The sequence below is a fragment of the Lycium ferocissimum genome, chromosome 5 (genome assembly GCF_029784015.1).
Source record: "Lycium ferocissimum isolate CSIRO_LF1 chromosome 5, AGI_CSIRO_Lferr_CH_V1, whole genome shotgun sequence".
NCBI lineage: Eukaryota > Viridiplantae > Streptophyta > Magnoliopsida > Solanales > Solanaceae > Lycium > Lycium ferocissimum.
In genome coordinates, this window is record NC_081346.1 from 29,854,375 (window position 1) to 29,863,183 (window position 8,809).

The 8,809-nt window shown below is 31.2% G+C and overlaps 1 long non-coding RNA gene across 1 annotated transcript; it reads left to right on the forward strand.

The window, feature by feature from the left end:
* The first annotated feature begins 275 nt into the window (after positions 1-275).
* LOC132058347 (uncharacterized) lies at positions 276-3,374 on the forward strand. The gene is made up of 3 exons (XR_009415258.1): positions 276-497; positions 736-799; positions 3,031-3,374. It is a non-coding gene; the product is annotated as an uncharacterized LOC132058347 (long non-coding RNA).
* The last annotated feature ends 5,435 nt before the right edge of the window (positions 3,375-8,809 follow it).

Consider the following 8,809-nt stretch of genomic DNA (forward strand, 5'->3'; position numbering starts at 1 on the left):
TCGTGCAACGCACGTACATAGGAACTAGTTGTCATATTATACTAAAAGTGAAAAACTCCTTAGTGTAAAGTTGGATTACCATTTTGCTCATGTAGTAAATTAAAATCTAATTAAATTTCTAATAAAATAATAATATTTTAATGCATTTAAATCAAGAATTAATTAGCAATAGAAAACTGATGAGATCATATTAAATGATGAATTATTTCTATAGTCAGAACGTGTGCCTTAGAATTAATTTCACAACCTTTTCACCTCCTAGCTTAATGTTGATGGATAACCAGGCTTTTCTCCGTGAAATTCAACAACTGAAGAATATGAAGAGCGGTCATTGCTAAAATAATGAAAACTAAATGATTATTCTTAAATGGGTACATGATTCAAGCCTTCTCCCTTTAATCTTAAACTGAAGAATTTGAAGAGTATGCAGTTAAAGCAATATACCAAATTCAAATTTGTCAGCTTGGATTCTTCCACTAGCGGTTTGTATTCCTCTGGTAAGTTCCGTCCTTTCCCCCTCTGTTTCCGATCTTCTATTTTTGTTTGTAAGACTCTGAGCAGTTTAGTTCACCATTTATGTATCTCTTCAAATTAGGAAGGATCATTCCTTCAATTCTAATCTTTTATGATTATTTCTCTTTCTGAAATTTCTTGCTACTGTTTTGTGGATTGCGCAAACTAAATTACCCAATTCAGAGTTTAGTAGTAATTTTAACAATTTTTGTTTCTGTGCAGTGGAATACACCACCTTTGGGGTATTATAAATTGGATACAGATGATGCAACAATGGACAACCCAGGTTTGAGCTCCTCCCTACCTTGCCAACCACGATAGAGTGCCATCATCTCACCTTTTCTGAACTTGAAAGTCGCATAAAGCTACTTCATACAAGTCTTCTTTTTATCCCAAATGCATACTATCAATAGATAAAAACACCCTCAGAACGCTGACGATCTTTTACAAACTCTGAAAAATATATTATTTCTTCAAAATTAATGTGTAGAAATGTAAAAACTCTATATTGCCATATGCAAATCAGATAGAAAATGAACCTACAATTTTGTAATAATAAAATTGAAAAGCATAGATATCAATATTTCAATAAACAGCTTGATACAAATTCATGTAGCCATTTCTGTATTAGTCTAGACAATAAAGGAAAATAAGACAGGTAAAAAAGAAATAGTAAATAAGAGTTATTTGACCATTGCGTCGTTCATCTAGTAGTAACAATGCATCATTCCCTAATTTCTTACACTACAGCCTTTTGTTTACCTTTTTCTACTTCAATCAAAATGTAGATCTTGATAGAATCAATCATATGATTTTGTAGAAGGGGATGGAAAGCAATTAAGCAAATTGTTGTTTGTATTATATTGGACGTGTCATTATTCTAATGGGCCTCCAAGTTGGGCATATTTCATGTGATCTTTTTTCATATAAGGAACCTTTTGTTATATGAGAGAAAAAGACTAGCTACTTGGTTTTGGATGGGTGCTATGAGACATAATTCTTTCAATTGACTTTTTTCAAGCAAAGATTAAGTCATTATTCACTGTTAAGTCTAATCATGGGAATTTATCCTTCTTTTTGGGAGGGGAAGAATATATCATGGAAATTAAAAGAAAGTCAATATTAAAGTGAGGGAATATCCAAGAAGAATGTCTTTCGTGAGGTATAATTGAATAGAATTGTAATGATACCCCATAATATGACCCCCTTGCAAGTGGTTTCCTTAATCTATTTATCCCTACTTTCGTAGAGGATTAACATTAGTTTCCCATTTACTTTTTATTTTGGACTCCAAATATTGATACGAGTTTACAAAATTTTCTTTTTCGTAACCATTACTCTCAAGACTAACCATAACTTTCGATATATTGATGGAAGGCGAAGTGATAAAATTGGCCAATGAAAGCATAATCCGTTCGATCCGTTTAAGTTTGGACGAATTATTAATTCCCCTTATTAATTCAGTCCTTCTTGATTCACCCAGTTCAATCCATCTAAAAGTTGATATATAACCCAAATTTGACCTATTGTGTTTTATTGTCAAAATATGCTTAAAAGTACTTTTTTGGTTTGATATGTTATATAAAGACACATATAATGAAGACAAAAATTGTTCGATTACTAAGAGTTGTGAGGGTTGAGTTATGACTGATTGATTAGCCCATTTTGTCCCAACACAGCCCTCCTATTTCTTAAATCATCATACTTTGATCAGCACAAATTAAGCTCAACTTGCCTATTTGACACTCTTAAGTGAAGGATATTTTTATTTATTTAATTTAAATAATCTACAACATTAGAATAAAGTTTTTTTTTTTGGTTTTGTTTTTGTTTTTTGTTTTTTGTTTTTATACTATTAAATCATCTTTCGGATGTCTACAAGTAAAACTCTTTAAACGTAAGATTTTTGTTATTCTAAGAATACGACAAGAGATATGACTGATATAAAAATTTCTTATCATGACGATGTATATATCTTAAACTCTTTCTTTTTTACAACTGAGTGTACTAAGCACACGTATTCTTTAATGTGTGAAGAGATATAGTTAAAAAATAGGATGAATTAGATCCATCAGATCCTTAATCATACAGATAACGCTTCTTTCTTTAATAAACATTTGGATACAAATTTAAATTAATCGGTTAAATAAATTTCGGATGTCAAAATTCAAATAACTACTCCTAATGGATGTGCTGACGGAAAACTTAAAAAGAAAAAAAAAATGTTTTTGAACTGTTACTGAATCTATCTCAATTTCGTTAGATGTCTTATAGCTAGAGGTATGCAACCCCCGCCCCCCTTTCCCCCAACCAAATTCTAGAACCACAACGACGCAATCTTAGATTATCAAAATTGTGATTAAAACTGGTAAATAAAGTTCAGGCATAACGTACATGTCGAAAGAAAATTCATTACACTGATTAATAAGTAGTAAATGCAAGTTCATGCTAAAAGATTCTACTAAATCATGTGAAATAGTCCAAACTGATTAAAAATCACATTTTTTGTTGTAATAGGAAATTTTATAGTGGAGCATCAGCAAGATTTGAGGGCAATACCAGATATTAACAATCCAAAAAGCAAGTTGTGTCTTTGGATATTGGTGCAGAATGTTCTCCACCGAACAAATAATTGCAGCATAAAGTCATTCAAAATGTTAGCTTTTGTCCATACTGTTAAGTGTGGAAGAGATAAAACATGAAACTAATATGGAAGTTACTATTTCGTCTCTTTCTTCAGCCTCAAGCTCTAGCTCTCTCAATTACGGTAAATACTTATTCATATCGGTATTTACATCAAACTATGTAAAGTTATTATGGTTAAGTGATTACATGAGGTGAAACACATGACATGAATTCAGTAACTTTCTTGGTAACTCTCGGTTTTTCCTGCTGTTTTTTCGAACTCGTTCATTTTTCGTGATGTTTTTTCTTTTTTGAATAGTGTCTGTTCTGTTCCGGTTCCATACAAGGGCATACGGATTCGAACCGTATTTTCTTTATTCCTTTTCCCTTCCACCCTCCCTCCCCTTTCGGATTCTCTGTTTTGATGTCCTGTTCTTGTTCTTTTGTATTTGCTGTCGACCTTCCCCTAACACTTGTTTATATAAGGGAAGGTCGACGATTGGCTTGGTGTAAACACCGAGTGCGTATAAGTTCTTACATTAAAAGATAATACTAAGCATTAATTACTTTTTAGTAAATATGATACTCCCTCTGTTCACTTTTACTTGTCCAGTATTCTAAAAATAGATTTTCACTTTTGCTTGTCACTTTTAGCATATCAAGAAAAGATAATTTATTTTTTCCTGTTGTACCCATAGTATTAATTACTCACTTCAAATCATTTTCAAAATCTAATAAAAAAAAATATGAACCAATTAATATGGGTACATTGGTAAATTATGCACTTCATTTATTATTTCTTCAACAACGTAAAAAGTTCAAAGTAGACAAGTAAAAGTGAACGGAGAGAGTATATAAATCAGGTATTTTGTCAAAAGTGTTCAGGATTCACTATATGTGCACACAGTAATTATTTATGTATCCACAATACAATTTTTCGAAAGATTGTTAAAATTACCCTTCCATCTATATGATTTTTACATTGTTAACCAGCTATAATAGGTAAAATTACTTAATTTAACAAGGAAATTGCACGAGTTTCCCATCAAATGGGTTGGTCTTTAGTTTTTGCCTTTCAAGTGGGTTGGTCTTTAATTTTCCCCCTTAACAATTGAACTTATGTCTACCGGACAATAAGTTCTTTAAAGGCGCGAAACATAACTTGTGAAATATCATGATACAAAAAATATAAATTTATGCTCTCGAAAAAGTTATTTATTATGTGGGATAAAAATTTAAAACCAGCACAAAATAAGTGCCAATGACTCTATTTTAAAATCTCAGCTACCAATAGTGAAAAGGGTGATAGCTACACAAGGGCTGAAGTCATCCAATGGGGCTAACTAGGTGTTAGTGATATTTTCTGGGCCAATAAAATGTTAGGCTAAATTTTGGAACCCAACTGTTGAAACATGGACCAGTCCGACAAATTCTCTGCTTATTCCCAACTAAATAATAATCATACTTATATTATTCCTGCCAGTTAAATTAATAAAATGTTATGGAAATACAAATGGACACCACGAAAAGAGAGTTGTGTTGTCTAATTTTATCTCTATTTGGTTTGTTTTGCTTTTGTTCAAACTAAATGGATAGCTGAGGTGGATATGTTATATTTGTGAATTCAGATTAAGAGAAAAGAGATGAAGCAGAAATATTTATGGCTAAGTTCTAGGACTTGATGCATATTAACCTAGCATGTTTTTAATCTATCAAGTACTTTAAACAGATTTTATTATTATTTAGTTATTTTACGTGAGTGATTAGTTTGCTCTAATATTAATAAAGATACTCTTTGCTTTTGATTTGTAAAACCGGTATGATCTTTCTCTTATAATTACGGAACACAAAACCATTCTTTTTGTCTGAGACATTTTGATCTTTGTATATTTATTGAGGCATGTGTTTTGTCCTTCAACTTCATTTGGTTATGATCTGAGAGTAACAACAGAGAGTATAGCAAGTTTGGCCTCCTCACTTTATTTAGCAACATCGAAAAGAATTTTGAGGAAGATGAATTCATGAAGTTATAAATATCAAGCATGACTTCCACGATTGTATGAAAACATCTTACAAGTTTCTTTAAAAAAAAAAAAAAAAAATTATAAGTTTGATTGCCTTATATTTACATTAACAATACTCATTTGATTCGTGATGCTCGTGGTTTCCTATAAATTATCTTTAGAAGGTCTGGTTCATTGCTTTAAAGTTAGAATACAAGGGATCTTATATAATAATGTTATAATTTCACCCTTGTTTTTAAAGCAAGAAAATAGAAAGAAGAATTGATCGAGGTTATGTTGGTATCACATTTTTAAATAATATTAATGTGACTTTACAAGAACGTTTACTTATCAGCATAGGGTACATGCGCAACACGCGTGCCCAGAAACTAATTATATTAAAAGCATGAAATCCAAAACTTAGGGTTAAATTACTAATATACCCTTCTAAATAACCTAACTTAAAGCCTCAAGCCGACGAACCTCATTAAGAGTCACAATGCTTCGTATTCAACGGGGCATGTAGGGCTACTTCACAGTATTAGTGCTTTTACTCACTTGCACCGTTACACGTTTAGAGCTTTTTAACGAAACACCATACAAAATTTGATTCCCTATTGTTTTTTCTCCTGAAAAATAACTTCTTTGCCTATTCTTTCTTCTTCCATAAAGATAAATTCTCAACAGAATTCTTGCTATCCCAACATAGAAAAATATGAAATCTTATTGTCATGGCTGCCAGATTATACTCTTCAAATAAATGCAAGACTAACTTGGTTGTCCTACTCGGAGAAGTTGAGAGACAACATCAACTTCAGTAAAAAATTTGGTTATCTAATATAATGAATCTACCTTTTAGATGGTTGTCCTCTCCAATATTACAGGTAATCAGCTTACTTAACTATCCAATTAGAAATTTTAGTTATTTTTTATTTGATATATATTTTTTAAATTTGACTTTATAATTTTTTCTTTAAAATGATTTCCATTTGGTTAAAAAATATGTAAAACAAGAGTACTTTGACCACTTGCTGTTTTGTTTTTTAAATAATTTGTTTCAGCCTTTTGCGATGCAATTTTCATTTCCTATCACCTATTTTACATATTCTTCTCTTTTAATTTACAAAAAACAGAATGAGATGTTTCAACCATAAAATTTTGACATCGAAGCAAGAAACTTTTTCTTCTCAAAAAGGATAAACTATCCTCTAAGGTTTATTGTTTTTCCTCTCCTCTATTAGTTTTAAAACATAGCAAAAACACATATTCTGCAATTTTATTTTAGCTTATATTTTCCTCTAAAATAAAGCTTATGCTTTAATTAATTTCATTAATTTTGAATCACCATTTATATGTTTATACATAAAATCATTACGCATACTGGAACTTAAATTTGAGTAAAACTTTGAATTTAAGCACAATTTTTTGATGTGTGTTGTGTAGGAAATTAACCTAGGCACAACGGATGTTTTCTACCTAATTGCACCATGCAATTCAAGGTCGAAAACAATCTTTTACCCGTAAGCTTTCCTCTTCAATAAAAGGACTTTTAATATTATAACGTTGGTAATGCTCTCTTAGTTTTACCCAATCTATGAAAATTTCTTGCCAAAATTAAGTACTCTTTACTCCTCATGACTTTACCTTTTCAATATATCTGCTAATTTTAACCTCATTGATTTTACTTAATTAGCTGGAGATAGAATCTCTCCATTTAGAGCTATGACTTGCATTTTACAATTAATTTCTTTTTTTATGGGGTCTTAAATCTTCGATAGTCTGGACTACAGGATCACCACATGCAAACTTTCGTATGGTGGAGTGTAAAAGAAGCTTAAAGAGTTAAAATTACTCATTAATATTACCTCACTTTGTTTTATATTTACACGAGTCAAATTGGCTAATACGTACTCAGGATAAAACACTCTGCAGCAAATCTTAATGTTTAACGATTACATGAAATTCAACATTTATAAGGTAGTAAAGTTGAAGAGAATGCATCAAATACTCCATCAAATTCAAAAGCGGATGTTTGCTTGTATTTTTGAGATTGATGGGGAACATCAAATGCACTGCATACAAGTCTATGTTAAAGGTGATGCTACTGATGGCGATGGGGGATCAAAGTCTCACAATCTTATTTTCTTCACTTTCCTAGGTGAAATAATAATGTTGTACTTGGCCTAACAGTTTCTGATTATACTTAGATTGTTGGGGGAAAGTAAAATACAATTATCATGTGCGTCTAACAAGTATTACTAGAATATGAATATGTGACGATGAACATCAAAATACAATAATGTGGTAGTATAACCATAATCCTGCAAGTTCAAATTCATTACTCAAGAGCTGCAGAAGTAGATCCGTGAAAGAAAAAAAAAGCGCACGGTTTATCAGAAGACTTTTTGCGATGAAAATGGCTAAAGGCACTACATCAAAATAACGAATTGAGAAGAAAATGATAATAAAAATTGGATGCTACTTTCTTAACTCTATTATAGTCCGTAATTTCTACTCTTGACATGATTTTATGAATCTTCAATGTTACTCTTTGGTGCATAAAGAAATTGAAATGGGTTTTACCGACAACACATTTGTAAAAGAATCCGTGAATAACATTCCCACCTAAAAAAAGTTGAAGGCTTTTGCATACTTGGAAGTTGGAAGAGACGGAAGAATTTAGAGACAAAACTATATATTTTTTTTATATAATTTTTTATGGGAATTTATTATTTATTTTCATACATAATTATTTAATCTGATGAAATGGGTTTTACAGACAACACATTTGTAAAAGAATCCGTGAATAACATTTCCACTTAAAAAAAGTTAAAGGCTTTTGTATCATTGGAAGTTGGAAGAGACAGAAGAATTTAGAGAAAAAACTATATTTTTTATAGGAATTTATTATTCATTTTCATACATAATTATTTAATCTGATCATACTTTTTCAGATGTAGTTTACGTACATTAGTAACGTAATTTACTTCTTAAAGAAGGACGAAGTAGGAGAAGCGATATAAATAATTACAATGATATTTGCTGTATGTAAGACCAAGTGTCTGTAACTTTGAATTTAAATCTACTACTGTTTTATATTATATTAACATACCATGGTTACAAAATATTAAGATAATTAGAAGGCAGAATACATTCACATCCCATTAAACTTTTCAGTATATTTCATTTAGATGTTCGATCTACGATATGTTTCTTTTGAGCACCTGAACATAAGCTAAAATATTTTTATTAGACATTTCGGACTTAATTTTGGAATTTGGCGTGTTATCAAACACCCATTACTTAGTGTCACAACCCAACTCGTGGGTCGAGCAGCCACCCACACAAACCCTCCTGGTGGGAGAACCCTTCCCTTTCGCTACCAATTATTAGAATTATCATGCGGAAGATTTAATAAAATAAGCGGTCTCAAAATCGTGTATATAAATAACTAAGTGCGGAACAAATACTACAGCATCCCCAGGGAATCTAGTCTTTAACAGTACAAGAGCTAGTAAACTAGAAGTCTGAAATAACTATAAGTCTCGTAATACAAATAAATACAAGAAAAAACAAGTAATAAGAGAGGAGTCTCCGAGCTGCGGAAGTCCATCAAGTAGCTCACCCTAGAAACTCAGCAAACTGGCTTCAGATCACTCGTGAGAGGC